Here is a 16,089-nt window from a genome sequence, read left to right as displayed (position 1 = left end):
CATTGCTAGAGGCCAATGGCTGCATCACAATAAAAGAGACATAATAGCTTTATGTAACATTGCAGAAATCAGCAGTTCAGCATTAGCCACTGCAAAGACCATAAAGCTCAGCTGTGCACAAAGCACTCCAGTTGTACCCAGTGCCAGAATCAAACCCATTACAGCTGTACCACACACAAGCCCTTGGACTGTACAGGATACCACTCCAATTAGGGACTAACTTAGCATAGCATGGTTCTCTGTGATAATGTGCCACACATTCTTATCTGCACCTTGTAGTCTTCATGGAATGCTATTGTAATTAAGGACCCGGAGCATAAAATGCAAGGCAATTTTTTATGAGCTATTAAATCCCGAGTTTGGATTTCTTGTAAAAGGTCATATTCTAATGAAGCCAGCATACCATCACTCTTTGTCATGAACCAAAGTGCAAGAATAATAATCAGGTTTCAAAATACTAAACTGAGTACCATCAATTTCTACTACATTTCTACTACTATTTCAGTACTCTACCCCAACCCAATGCCATTTTCAACTCTACCCAAGTGCTAAAAATGGAAAATGAAAAGAATAAGCATTTTAAAAATGTTTTTTCTCAGTGTGTGTTAGCACTTTCGAAAATAACCTTCCTCATGCTAATTTTCCTATCTGTGAAAGAGAAGCTAAACAATAGGTTCATTTATGAAAAAAAAGTCTATTCAAGCACATGGCAAGTACAAATGGTTCTGCATCATAGCTCACTTTGGGAAAGGCTGCCAAATTTAACCCGTCTCTCAGAACATGGGCTAAAATTAGCCTGATTGGACATTTGAGAACTGTGTGTGTGTGTGTGTGTGTGTGTGTGTGTGTGTGTGTGTGTGTGTGTGTGTGTGTGTGTGTGTGGTGGTGGTAGTGGAGAGTGGTGTGGGTAGGGGGTGAGGATGGCTAACATGATTGCTAGATTGGCATTGCCCTCACCCAATGGCCTTCTCTCTGGGTAATAGATGGAGGGAGAGTGTGAAAGAGAATGGGAGAATGATGGATAAATACAATTATGAGAGGGAGGTGTGGACAGTTAGCAGAGAAAGAAAGGGCAAAAAGCCTCACTGTCTCTTCTTTATCACACAAAGACAGCACATCTCCAGCCAGTCACTGATAAAATACTTGACCTTAACTACTTCCTAATACAAGAACGTCCACAACAAACCATAAGGCCATTATTATTAGCCTCCTTATCATCTTAAAGCCAAAGTCAGTTGACAATTATTGACCCAAGACATCATTTGTATTCTTATCACAACACCCTAATGCAAATCACAGTTTCTATTGCCAGAAAGCAATCAGAGAATAATTGATAATGAAAGGTGACTTCTATTCATTGCCCTTGTAAATATAACTCCAGTGGAGAAATACTGCAAATGAATACTTGCAACAAATATGGCTCTGCTTGCAAGGTATGTTATGATTAAATATCCCCAAATCCTGAAATCAAAGCATTGTCATGATACTGAACTGTAAAATAGAATATAGTTTGTTTACTTTCTGTATTCTGTGTGTGTGTGTGTGTGTGTGTGTGTGTGTGTGTGTGTGTGTGTGTGTGTGTGTGTGTGTGTGTGTGTGTGTGTGTGTGTGTGTGTGTGTGTGTGTGTGTGTGAGCACATGTATTCAGGATATGTTTGCATGCAGAGGAGTAATGTACAAATCACATGCTACATAGCTACACCCATTTCTTTAAGCCTTCTCCTGCAAATAGACCACCGCTAACAAAACACCCAAATAATTTCTAACTCTTGTTTGTCATTATTCCAAAGCAGACTGCACACACCGACGGACAGTCCATTTTGTACTGATTCAGGGTATAAGCATAGCTGACAGTAAGAGTGATTCTGCTGGGGTAGCTGTAGGTTTAGAGATAGTTCCTCTCAGACATGGTGCCCCATGTCTCACTGGCTCACTCATTTGCATGTCAGTCAAACACAGACAGGTGCAGGCTTGCATCTTTTGTCCTCTGCAGATCACTTGACGCTATTGTGCCAGAAGAGTAAGCCTTGTATTCATGGACATTCAATGTGACCTGTTTCTTTGAATCCGCCTTTTTACTGCTTCATTTGGCAGTGCCCCAGCAGTTTTAAAACAGGGTGTATTAAACATAATGGTGATTATATCCTACTTTGAAAATGTAATGTTAAAAGTCCTTGAACTGAATAGCAAGAGAAAATTATAATCACTCGTTCAGCCATGAGAGAAAACAATATGGATGTATGTGGCCCAAATTGTCCTTGCAAAAATCAAACAGTCTTTGTGTCTTATAGCAGCTCCAGCAGCTCAGTCTTTGGTATAAAGTACCATTTAAATGAGACTGGCACTGTTTTAAATGGTCAGTGGCTGACCTCCTATAGCTCAGACTCTTTACTAACATGTCAGCTGTGAGAAAAATCAAAGCAAACAAAGGACTCGTTCGCCCCCCTTGTTCAACACTAGGGAACCATTTCTAGCCAGAGAGAAGGTTAAAAACACCTGCGAAATACATTTGGAGGGGAAAATGCAACACTTTTGCCAAACTTACTGAACATCCTCGTGGAAGGTGAAACCAAGACAGCCAGAGAGTCTTAATTCAGTCTTGTTAAACCAGTTGCTGGAATGTTAACCTGTAGTAGCGGTTATTGTCAAGGACAGAGTTGAAAAAAAGAAAGAGGCATCTTGTTTCACTCTGCAAACGAATCCTGCAAATATGTTTAACGCATGATTGTGAGGGCTTTGTCAGTATTGCTGTGCCAAAACAAACAACCTTACCCTGCTCTAAACATCGTAGATGAAATCCAGTTTCAGTGCCTTCAAACTTCACTTTGGACTATCTTTAGCTGGATCACGGAGGAATATTTTGGTGTATTAATGTTCACCTTACAAAGGGGAATTTAATCTGGATCATTCAGACTTTTTTTTTTAGGGGATTTTTCAAGTTTCCTATGCCTTTTTTAGTCTTGGACAACAGTGGAATTGAATAGACACAATGGAGCTGAATAGCCAGGGAGGGTTCAGTTTATGCCTTGGCCGCTGGAACAGGATTAGGAGACTTTTGGGGGATTTCAGTGTAGCTGCAACCTCTACACAAGGTCAGCTCTACCCGTTGTGTACACGCCTGCGTATATGAGTGCCTGTTTGTGTGTGTGTATGTGTGAGGCTGTTGAGGGATTTGCCCTAAGTATGCATGCCTAGGGGGCCTATCCAAAGCTCTGTCCAGAGTGAGTGAAGTCATCTGTCATGAGAAAGGAGGTTGGGGAAGGGGGGTGGATTGGTTGATTGGGGAGGGGGGTTCTATCTGTCCCAAAAAGGAGACAGAGGGGCTTTTGCTTATCAAGGGGAAAAACAGAAAGGGCTCCAGGGAGAATCCAAATTGATGAGCTTTTAAGGAGTGATATCCCAGTGAAGATAGTGGTACGGGGATGTACATCTCGATGTTGAACCAGGAGGGGTGCTACTACGACACTGATATGCAGAGGAAGTCCATGAATTTGAATGAACTTCTGAGTATCTGAGATGCCAAATGCAACAGGAGCCACATATGTGGCGCTTTTGAGAAACCAAGCCAGAGTCTTTGGCTCGGTGCCAGATGTTTCTGAGTTTTGGATCGCCATGGTGGGGAAAAAAGGGACAGAGCAAATGGCAGCGGGGAATGGCATGCTCGGCACTTTGGGGATGCCACAAGGGTACAATGTCTTCAAGGTCATTTTTAAGCCTTTCCTGAACTTGATTAAGAAAGAAGAAGAAAAAGAAAGCCACGTTATTTTCTCATTGTATTCTTACAACAAACTGTATTCTTACAATGAATTTGTTCTTTGCATTTAACCCATCCTATTGTATAGGAGTAGTGGGCAGCTGCAGCACCTGGGGACCAACTCCAGTTCTTCTTTCCAGTGCCTTGGTCAGGGGCACAGGCAGGAGTATTAACCCTAACATGCATGTGTTTTTGATAGTGGGAAGAAACCGGAGCACCCGGAGGAAACCCACTCAGACATGGGGAGAACATGCAAACTCCACACAGAAAGGACCTGGGATGGCCTGTGGTTCGAACCCAGGACCTTCTTGCTGTGAGGCAACAGCGCTAACCACTGGGCCACGGTGCCACCCATATAAAAAATGTTTAGTTATGAGTTCTCTGCACTGGAACATAATTTCTAAATCCCGTTTTTGCCCCCCCCCCACACACACACACACAAACACTTTCAAAATCTTTATTACTTTTTTTCTAACCGCAAACAAATTGCTTACAACAGTACTGTTTGGCTGGCCATCTTTATCTGGCTGAAAATGTAAATTGAGCTGCTGATTGTAAGGCCCTGCTACAGTCCAAAAAAATCGCCACGGACAAGTAGCGGACACAGACAGCCTGCCTATGTAGTTCTATAGAACATTTTATGCACACTTGAAAAATTGCTCACTGAATGAGCAAAACAAGTGGCCCCCAGTTACTGATGGCAGTGGTCCCCAATTACTGATGAAGGTACCTTACATGGATGGTGATCTTAACATTATTTAAATTTTACATATTAGTTAGACATTGGTTACAACAATAGTCAGAAACAGAGAATAGATGGAGAAAAAATGGACCGCCTGACCATCCGCCACATTTCAAGTGATGAAGTGCTGTGCAATATACTGCTGTACTAGCTAGCTGGCATAATCAATCAAGAGTTGTATTCAATCATTACAGACCAGTTACATTAGTAAAATTTTAAAAATACAAATTCATGTTGTTTTACAGGGACATTATTTAATTAAAATGCCAACTACAGGTCACTCATAGGGGGTCAAAATTACCTGAGCTCTGGATGGGTTGGCCAAATATTGCACACTCTACCAGATGATGAACACATAATTCGAAAAGGACCTGTCCAATACTCACAGTCTATTAATAACTCTCATAATGTTGAATTAACTCTGCAGAGGAAGAATAGCAAAGTTGTAGGTGTTAACTGTGTCTGCACGGAGGGAAGTGCTGCAGTCATACAGCAGCGCTACTTCACGAGGTGAAAGATGCTGTGACCCAAGGCCTGAGAGGGATGGTGTGGACTGAAAAAGTGTGTGCCTAGAACCAGTCTATTTTGGGGCCACGAGTAAAGAAATAATGTTCGACGATTTTCTAAATTAGCTCAGCTGATGACAAACTTTGGCATAGAGTGTAGAAATTATTGACTGCTTGCCAAATAACAGTCAAGTTTTCCATGGTTGAAAAAAAGAAAGCGAAAAACCACTCAGGACTACACATGGGGCTGCCGGACACCATTGTACGTGTTCTGTTTGTGATGCCGACCGAATGATGTTTACATTGTTGTCATTTGGTTGCCCTGGTTGGAGCAACTGAAGTTATATTTCACAATATTGCCACAATTAGTACAATGAATGGGTTAATTTATTCGGTACAACCACCGCAGCTCCTGGACGTCTCATTGGCCCACTTACGTTAGCTAGCTAAGCAGTCTTAATTTAGCCAACGTTAATTGTTTCACCATGTTAGGCTAGGCAGCGGCATGCTAGTCACTGTGAGATGAATAGATTGACTACTGTTAACCAAAATCTACCGTGCTGTTGTTCTTGGGAACAAAGATCTTTCTGTTAATAATCTTTATCCACTTCTGGTGAATGATTGGTCCTCTGCGCGCCCAGGGAATATATACGTACAGTAAGGTCTCAAACAGGGACACTTCATGAAGTAAAGGCCATGTAAAGTAATGTGTCTTAATGCATGCTCAGTAATCCAGGTAAGCAAATCTCTCCGTGGATGAGTGATGAAACGTTTCTCCCGCTAAACGTTGTGTCCACATGAACTCATTCACCTTCTGTGATAAAGGATTAATTTTAGTAGTGTTGCGGGACAGCTCCCTGACAGACAGACAGTCTGACTAAAGTAACGCGAGACCCTGTTAGCCAATGAGAAGAGACTTAGGAATGCGTGCGTGCTGCCTATTGTTATCCATTGCACAGCACAGCGTGAGTTAGTTGTTATAGTGCAGCGGTCGGGAACCTATGGCTCGCGAGCCATATATGGCTCTTCCGGTGACGGCATATGGCTCCCAGACAATTTTGAGTTGAAAAAAAAATCAGTTTGGAACTGATTTTAAAATACTTGTGATATTTCTTAATAATACTGTGTCATTTTAAAGTAAACAGAAATTCGTTTTGAAGATAAATTTCACGGGTCACGGGTCACCCGTGGGTCGGATCGGGAACCAATGGCTCGCGAGCATGTCCGGGTCATTGTAAAGGTGAAGAAATTAATTTTATCAGATAGCCAACTAGTTTATCCGCTTCAACCCTTGTAACGGAAAAGATGGCGAAAAGAAAAAAAGACGATGATTACCGTGCATTCCAGGCTGCGTGGACAGAGGAATTTGCATTTGTGGAGAGAGCAGGATCTGCGATATGTCTAATATGCAATGATAAAATTGCATCGATGAAACGGTCAAATATAAAGCGGCACTTCGATACGCACCATGCTTCATTTGCATGGAAATATCCAGCGGGGGACAGCAGGAAAAGGGCATGCGAGGAGCTACAGCGGAGAGTGCAGACGAGTCAGCAGCAACTACGTGTGTGGACCAAGCAAGGTGACGGGAATTCCACTAGCTTTGCGGGGGCTTTGGCAATAGTAAGGAATGGAAAGTCATTCACAGATGGCGAGTATGCCAAAACACTCATGCTTGATGTGGCCAATGAACTGTTTGATGACTTCCCAAATAAAGACGAGATAATCAAACGAATAAAAGACATGCCCCTGTCAGCAAGAACTGTGCACGATCGTAGCATCATGATGGCAAATCAAGTCGAGGAAACACAAATTAAGGACATAAACGCCGGGACATACTTTTCTCTCGCGTTAGATGAGTCAACAGACGTTAGCCATCTATCTCAGTGCAGTATCATTGCCAGGTATGCTGCAGGTGACACACTGCGTGAGGAAAGCTTGGCTGTTTTGCCAATGAAAGGGACAACAAGAGGAGAGGATTTATTCACGTCTTTCATGGAGTTTGCTAAAGAAAAAAAACTACCGATGGATAAACTTATTTCTGTCTGTACTGATGGTGCACCCTGTATGTTGGGGAAGAACAAAGGATTTGTAGCGCTTCTCCGTGAACATGAAAAGAGAGCCATCCTAAGTTTTCATTGCATCCTGCACCAGGAGGCGCTTTGCGCTCAGACGTGTGGCCAGGAGCTTGGTGAGGTGATGTCTCTGGTCATTCGAGTGGTCAACTTTATTGTTGCCCGAGCTTTAAATGATCGGCAGTTTAAAGCTCTGTTAGAAGAAGTTGGGAATCATTATCCCGGTCTGCTTTTACACAGCAACGTGCGTTGGTTGTCAAGGGGGAAGGTGCTCAGCCGTTTTGCAGCTTGCCTGAGTGAAATCCGGACTTTTCTTGAAATGAAAGGCGTCAAGCATCCTGAGCTAGACAACACTGACTGGCTCCTGCAGTTTCACTGTCTCGTGGACATAACTGGCCATCTGAACCAGCTCAATGTGAAAATGCAAGGTATTGGAAATACAATCTCATCCCTTCAACAAGCAGTGTTTGCATTTGAAAGCAAGCTGGAAGTCTTTCTCAGGGACATTGAAACAGGTCGTCTTCTGCACTTTGAAAGACTGCAACAATTTAGAGATGCATGCTTAGCAAGTGACTCCACTCAACATCTGGATCTCCAGCAGCTAGCTGGCTTTACGTCCAATCTCCTGCAGTCATTCAAAGCACGTTTTGGAGAATTTCGTGCGCGCGCTGGTCTTTTCAAGTTCATCACTCATCCACATGAGTGTGCAGTGGACAAAATCGACCTGACATGCATCCCCGGGGTCTCTATCGGAGACTTTGAGCTGGAAGTTGCTGACCTGAAGGCATCGGACATGTGGATGAGTAAGTTCAAGTCACTTAATGGAGAGTTGGAAAGTCTTGCGCGACAGCGAGCAGAGCTGGCGAGGGAACACAAGTGGACAGAAATGAAAAATCTTCAACCTGAAGACCAGCTGATTCTTAAAACTTGGAACGAGCTTCCTGTGACATACCACACAATGCAGCGTGTGAGTATTGCCGTATTGACCATGTTTGGCTCTACATATGCATGTGAGCAGTCATTCTCGCATATGAGCAACATTAAGACCAACCTACGCTCACGTTTAACTGATGGAAGCCTCAACGCCTGCATGAAGCTCAACCTCACCACGTATGAACCAGACTACAAGGCCATCAGCAAAACCATGCAGCACCAGAAGTTGCATTAAAAGTAAGACATATTTAATTTATTATACGTTAAAAATACTATATGGCTCTCAATGGAATATATTTAGAAATATTTGGCTTTTATGGCTCTCCCAGTCAAAAAGGTTCCTGACCCCTGTTATAGTGGTTTACAGACTGTCACACAGTGTTAGCTTAGCATAACGTGTTAGCGATCAGACGTAACATTCCTGACTCCTACACCTCGACTGAGCTGACGCTAGACAGTGACTAACCAGCGACGACCATAATAGAACCAGTAAGAGTGATTACCAGCCCCCTGAGAGAGATCAGAGTGTGCAGCCAGTGACAGTGCGAGTGTCTGCAGAGTGAGACCATCCCAGCCAGGCTAGCCAGCGTCCGTCATCGTCTGCAGACTGCAGGAGCAGTGCAAGGTGGGTTGCTAAACCCGTAGCCTAGCCCGGCTAATTAACGCCAGAGACTGTGTTGTCGCACCATACTTCCCAGCCTCCAACTACTTAATATAAGAACATCTAAACCCAGTCCCGCGACAAGTGGTGTTCAGAAGTGGTGAAATTGGATTGCATTCTGTCTCCATACAGAATAGCGGTGCTATTGCTATTTACGTTAGCGTCCTTGCTAACTAGCAACCGGCTAATTACGTGCAGTAGCACTTTATCAAGGCCATCGTTGCATGTGATCTAGATGATGTTGGAACCTACTGAGGAGATCGAGCACGTGGAGCACGGTGCTGTAGAGGGGGGAGAGGATAGCGCTGTGGAAAGCGAAATGGAAAAGCAGATGTGTCGTCTAGCCCAAATGTTTGAGCGGTCCCTCCTTAACCAAGAAAAGCAGGAACAATCAATGGAGGAGGTGAAGTGCATGCTTAAAGGGGTACTTGTCGGGCGAGTTGTGCCACATTCCCAACCTCCCGCTGTGCAGCAATTGAGCACGGGACTCCACCCGCTCCCTAGTTCCCCGCAGCCATTCAATGGCTATCAGGAGGGCTTTGATAGTGGCCATGGAGCCAGTCATAGCATTACAACATTGGAGGTGCAGGACATGGAGTTAACTACTCCACTGGTCCCCCGTCCAGACGGACCGGATGTGAGACCCCGTGAATATGTTTTGCCCCCGGGAATGGAGAATGTCGGCCCAGTAGCGGATGGCCGCAACAGAAGTCACCATCCCAAACCCCTTGTCACCAGTACTCCAGCGGAGCGGGGTGGTAGGAGCGCCAGAGCCCGGAACGCATTTCCGGAAGGGAGTCACCATTTCCTGAGCACGCCCAGCCGGGGTGACGCGGCGCCGCCTACTGGTGGTACCGGAGGGCCGCCATCCGTCATAACAAATAGTCCAGTGGTAGGGAACGGTCGGGACCGGAGTAGTAGCTACAGGAGAGAAGTAGGACACGAAAGTGAAGTGAAGTTGCTAGCTACCTACGATGGGAAGGGCGACTGGGACTCCTTTATTGGCCCGTTTGAGAGGATGGCCCGGAAGCGGAATTGGAGCAAGGAAGTCTGCCTGGACATGCTCTACCTGCGACTGCGAGAAGGCGCTATGTCATTCGTTATGGCGCAACCGACTCCTATCCGCGAGGACTACGACAAGCTGGTGGAGCAGCTACGGCGCCGTTTCGGACGAGAAATACCCGAAAGTACTGCCCGCCGTAAACTGAGCGAGGTTCGGCAGGGGAAGGAGACTAGCCTGTCTGAATTTGGAGAGGAAGTACGGAAGCTGGTTACGCTAGCCTATCCAGGGGTCGACGTCGGACTGCAGGAGGAGTTCGCGGCCGAGGCGTTCCTGCGAGGCCTGCGCAACCAAAACATCGCCTACGAAGTCCTGGGCTCCGAACCTAAGACCCTGGCAGACGCCCTCAAGAAGGAAGAAGCCCGAGAATACGACTATCGAGCAACGCTTGGAAGGGAGAGCGAAGCTAAGGGGCGGATTCGCCGAGTGTCATGGGATGATGAGCGTAAAGGGGGAGCGCCAAACCCGACATCGACGGCCACCGGCGCGACGCAGTCCGACCTAAATGCTGACATCAAGGAGTTGAAAGCCGAGGTAGCGGCGCTGCTGCAGGAAATGCGGCGTTCCTGGAAACCGGCCCCCCCGCAGCTGACATCCGACACAGCCGAACAGAAGAAGGAGGAACGGGGCAGAACTCTAGAGCGGCCGGCGAGCAGCACTAATGGGCAGCGGCGTTACCAATCACCGAGTCCGGGCGCCACCCCTAGAGGCTCCTGTTACCAGTGTGGAGGCCAGGGCCACTTCAAACGAGACTGCACCTCCCGCTCACCGAGCCCTCACGTCAAGGAAAAGGCCGATAGCCAGCCAGCACCCCGCATAAACCGAGCAGCAGGAGATGGTCCTAGTCTGGTAGTGCCCATCACGGTCAACAAACTGGAACTCAAGTGCGTTGTGGACACCGGCGCGGAGGCGACCGTCATGTCTGAAGACACCTTCCGTCAGCTGGAGCTAGCTGGTCAGCCAAGTGTGGGGACTGCCGTCCTGAGGAACGCGGAGGAGGGGAAAGAAATGACCGAGACTCCGAAGTATAGAGTCACCATCCGCTTGGGCCGTAAGACCAAGGACTGGGACGTCTACGTCGCACCCATCCGCGACCCCTTTCTCCTAGGTCTGGACTTTATGCTAGCCGCCAGAGTCACAGTTTCGGTCGGAGGACAAGTACACGTTGATGGAGAACCGATCGGCACTGTCGTCATAGGTAGGTCGCTAGGAGAGTACACGGTTTCCAGAGTACTGCTGGAGTGCCCCTCGACTTTACCAGCGGAGAGCGAACGCGACGTCTGGGGTCTAGTGGAAGGCCCAAAGCCAGGAATTTCTGCCGCCCTGGAGCCCACTGGCCTTGCAGAAGGAGTCTCTTCAGGCAGTGTAGTAGTCGACGTTGCCAAGAGAGTCCCTGTGCGACTATGCAACTTGTCGCCCCGCGAAGTGACCCTAAGGAGAGGTGTTTGCTTGGGCGTGTTGGTTGAGGCAGAGGAAACCCCGTCCCTAGAGCCGAACCCCACGAACCCGGCGGAGAAGGAACAAGTGTCAGTGCGACGGCTGGAGTCCGCAACAGCCTTGGATCTACCAGACCATCTGTCATCCCTGTATGCAGCCGCCAGTAAGGAGCTCGAAGAGGGGCAGCAGAGAGCCCTACTGCAGCTTCTGGTCAAGCACAAGGAGGTCTTTGCAGCAGCAAACGACGACCTGGGCTGTTTTGATGCTGTCCAGCACCGCATCGACACCGGAGAGGGACGCCCAGTACGCCAGGCAACCCGCCGCACACCGCTGGGGTTCCAGCAAGAGGAGGAACAGCACCTCCAGGAAATGCTGAAGGCTGGAGTGATAACGCCATCGACGTCTGAGTGGGCTTCACCTGTGGTCCGGGTGAGGAAGAAAGATGGAGGTGTTCGATGGTGTATCGACTACCGAAGACTCAATGAACTGACGCTGAAGGACGCGTACCCGCTTCCAAGGATTGAAGAGTGTCTGGACACCCTGGAAGGCGCAACCGTGTTCGCCACGTTAGACATGCAGAGTGGATACTGGCAAATTGGAGTCCATCCTGCTGACCGATGCAAGACGGCCTTCATTAGTCGCTATGGCCTGTACGAGTACGCCCGACGCAACCGTGTTCTCCACGTTAGACATGCAGAGTGGATACTGGCAAATTGGAGTCCATCCTGCTGACCGATGCAAGACGGCCTTCATTACTCGCTATGGCCTGTACGAGTACGCCCGAATGCCTTTCGGACTCTGCAACGCGCCAGGCACCTTCCAGAGGGCCATGGAGGTTGTCCTGCGCGGGTTGCAGTGGAAGAGCCTCCTCGTGTACCTAGATGACGTCATCGTCATTGGCCGCAGTGTTGAAGATGGGTTGAAGAACCTGGCCATCGTCCTTGAGCGGGTCCAAGCCAGCGGGCTCAAGCTCAAGCCCTCAAAGTGTCATCTCCTGCGCAGCGAAGTGCTTTTCCTGGGCCACATAGTGAGCGGACAGGGGATCGCTCCCAACCCCGAGCTGGTGAAGGCAGTGGAAGACTGGAGTCCACCCTCCAACATCACGGAGCTCCAGGCCTTTCTTGGGCTGTGCAACTACTACCGACGCTTCGTCCGCAACTTCTCTCTCATCTGCAACCCGCTGTACGAGCTTCAGAGTAAAGGAACAGAGTTCCACTGGACCGATCGCCAGCAGGAGGCGTTCGAGGAGATGAAGAAGAGACTCACATCCACTCCGGTGCTAGCCTACCCCACCAAAGATGGCGAGTTCATCCTCGACACTGACGCCTCAAACACCTGTATAGGCGCGGTGCTCTCGCAGGTCCAAGAGGGGGAGGAAAGGGTTGTCTCCTATGCCAGCGCCCACCTCCAAAAAGTCCAACAACGGTACTGCGTAACTCGCCGGGAGTTGCTGGCCGTAGTCCGGTTCGCCAGACAGTTCCGGCACTACCTGCTCGGACGGCACTTCACCTTGAGAACTGATCACAACAGCCTGACCTGGCTCTTCCGCTTTAAAAGTCCCGAAGGCCAGCTAGCAAGGTGGATTGAGGAGCTTAGCCAGTTCCACTTCAAAATAGAGCATCGAGCAGGAGTCAAGCATGGCAACGCGGATGCACTTTCAAGGGCGCCAGCGCCAACTTGTGACTGCTACCGGGCAGGAGAAAGCCCCGACTCACTGCCCTGCCAAGGCTGCCCGTACTGCCGACGTGAACACCAGAGATGGGCAAGGTTCGACGAGGATGTCGACGACGTGGTCCCCCTGGCGATCCGTAGGACGACGAGGACCCCGGCGACTACGGATCCGGCGTCAAGACCTTCGACACCCGACCAGAACCCGGTGGACACTGCCGAGCCACCAGTGGACGAGAACTCAAACACTGGGATCCAGTCATCGCCACCCACTGTTAACTGGCTGCCCCAGTATACCGAGAAGGAGCTGGCAGAGTACCAGCGCAGTGACCCTTTGCTGAGGAAGCTTCACGCCTGGAAGGATGGAGGCCAGCTACCGTCTCAAGATGAAGTAGCCCTGGAGGGTCCGGCCGTGCGCAAGCTCTGGTTGTGCTGGGACCATGTGGAACGCCGTGGAGACGTTCTCTATTACCGCTGGGATGAGGGAACCGGCCAAGTCCCTGTCTACCGCCTGATAGTTCCAGCAGCCCTCCAACAAGAAGTCCTGCGTTCTTGCCACTGCCCTCCGCAGTCAGGCCACCTGGGAAGAGAAAAGACGTGCCACCGAGTCAAGCGGGAGTTCTTCTGGGTGGGACTGGCGGACAGCGTCCAACAATTTGTCCGCCGGTGCCCACAGTGCCAAGCCTGCAAGTCTTCCGGGAGGGTCGGCAGAGCTCAGATGCAACTGTTCCAGGCCGGTGCTCCCATGGACAGGGTCCACATAGATGTCGTCGGGCCGTTCCCTATCTCGGCATCCGGGAACAAGTACGTCCTTGTCATGGTGGACCAGTTCACCCGGTGGGTGGAGGTCGCAGCTATCCCTGAACAAACCGCGGAAGTGACTGCGACGAAGCTTCTACAGGAGTTCATCTCCCGGTTCGGGTCGCCCCTAGAAATCCACACAGATCAGGGACGCAACTTTGAAAGCAGCCTGTTCCGTGACCTCTGTGAGCTTCTCCAAATAGCCAAAACCAGAACGACTCCTTACCATCCTGCGTCGAATGGCCAAGTTGAGAGGTTTAATCGGACGCTTCTCCAAATGATCCGCTGCTACGTAGAGAAAAACCAGCGTGAGTGGGACAAGAACCTCCACCTCCTCGCCAGCGCATACCGCAGCTCACCCCATGCCCTTACAGGGTATACGCCGAACCGGATGATGCTTGGCCGTGAAGTCCACCAGCCCCAAGGACTCACTCTACGGGTGCAGGAGGCCAACGCCCATCGTAGTCCCCCAGCCGAATATGTTGCTGACCTGGAAGCCAACATGCTAGACATCCACGAACTGGCACGTGAGCGTCTCCATACATCTCAACTCCGGAGCAAGAAAGACCACGATCTGCGGGCCCGTCAACGCACATTCCACCCCGGAGATCTGGTGTATGTCAGGGACGACGCGCGAAAGAAGGGCCAATCGCCAAAGTTGAAGCCACGGTGGAGAGGCCCGGCACTCATAACAGAGAAGATGGGAAACGTCCTGTACCGTGTCCAAGAGGGCAGGAAGGAGAGAGTCCTCCACCATGACCGACTGTTGCCCTACCTCGCCGAGGAAGTACCCATCTGGATTCAGCGGAGGCGGCACGCACTGCTGCAGATTCCGGCGTCAGGAGAGAACCTGCCGAGTACACCAGGAGAAGACCTCGAGGATCCGGAAACAGAGGCAGCGGACGACAAAGAGATTGAGCGACAGGAGGATATCGGTGGACTGGGGGAGGATCAGGGGTTCGAGAGCGATGACGACCTCGACCTACGTCTGGAAGACGTGTTCCCCGATGAGGAAGATGACACATCGGGCCCCCCCACGGAAGCCCCACGAAAGCCCCATGAAAGCCCCACGAAAGCCCCACGAAAGCCCCATGAAAGCCCCACGAGCGCCCAGGTGTCTCCCTCCTTGTCTCCGCCCTTGGCTGCCAGCAGTTCTCCAGGGGAGCCGACCACTACTCGACGCCGAGAGGCCGCAGCCCGTGTTCCAGGCGGGCAGTCTTCCGCCCCTGACCCAGAGGGACCCGAAGCAGACGTTGCTGAGCCCCTGCCCCTCCCCACCACTAGACGGGGCAGACCAGTCCGGCCGCCTGCCTGGCTCCGGGACTCTGTTCGAGACTGATCTTGACGGACGTGACTAGTTGACTTAGGGGGTTACTAGGCTAGTCACAGGAGTCCTACTTTAATAGTGACCACCCAACCAGTTTATTTTGACACCCTTAGTTCCGGGCCTAGTTGTGTGCCGGGTGTTTTGTCCCGGGTGTAATTCCGACTCTAGTTCCCAGAGTTATTTTATCTTTATGTTGAAGGGACTCAACAATCTAAAGGGGGGGTAGTGTTGCGGGACAGCTCCCTGACAGACAGACAGTCTGACTAAAGTAACGCGAGACCCTGTTAGCCAATGAGAAGAGACTTAGGAATGCGTGCGTGCTGCCTATTGTTATCCATTGCACAGCACAGCGTGAGTTAGTTGTTATAGTGGTTTACAGACTGTCACACAGTTTTAGCTTAGCATAACGTGTTAGCGATCAGACGTAACATTCCTGACTCCTACACCTCGACTGAGCTGACGCTAGACAGTGACTAACCAGCGACGACCATAATAGAACCAGTAAGAGTGATTACCAGCCCCCTGAGAGAGATCAGAGTGTGCAGCCAGTGACAGTGCGAGTGTCTGCAGAGTGAGACCATCCCAGCCAGGCTAGCCAGCGTCCGTCATCGTCTGCAGACTGCAGGAGCAGTGCAAGGTGGGTTGCTAAACCCGTAGCCTAGCCCGGCTAATTAACGCCAGAGACTGTGTTGTCGCACCATAATTCCCAGCCTCCAACTACTTAATATAAGAACATCTAAACCCAGTCCCGCGACAGTATTCAGTTTTTTTCCACCCAAAGTTAAAGTTTGCCTCTACTGTTTTAGCAGCTAAGAACTGCACAGGTCCTTCCCGAACTCCTAGACATTGCCGTCATGAGTAATGTTACATAAAAAGTAGGGGTAAAAACAGAAAACTGTATACTTCATATGACATTTTGCATTCACACGCGCGTGAACGGCAGGGCGATGCCGCCGCAGTAATGGCGACTTGTTTACTTCCGGTACTTCACCGGAGCCGCATGCGTACTAGAAAAGTTTTCACTGGCGGCAGTTCATGAAACACCGATCAGCAGCAGTTAAATTTGATGTATTTCTTTAGAGAGTGGATGAAAAGAAAGGAAATGTGAGTTGGTCGATTGGAAGG

The 16,089-nt window shown here is 49.4% G+C and overlaps 1 protein-coding gene across 1 annotated transcript in view; it reads right to left on the bottom strand.

Moving 5' to 3' along the window:
• The window catches only part of neurl1ab (neuralized E3 ubiquitin protein ligase 1Ab), a 46,007-nt gene that overhangs the window by 14,407 nt on the left and 15,511 nt on the right, over positions 1-16,089 (bottom strand). The gene's annotated exons all lie outside the window — the stretch shown is intronic.

The sequence above is a fragment of the Lampris incognitus genome, chromosome 13, assembly GCF_029633865.1.
Source record: "Lampris incognitus isolate fLamInc1 chromosome 13, fLamInc1.hap2, whole genome shotgun sequence".
In the NCBI taxonomy this organism is placed as follows: Eukaryota; Metazoa; Chordata; class Actinopteri; order Lampriformes; family Lampridae; genus Lampris; species Lampris incognitus.
Note: the sequence above shows the minus strand (reverse complement) of the source record. Positions and strands in the feature narration are given on the sequence as shown.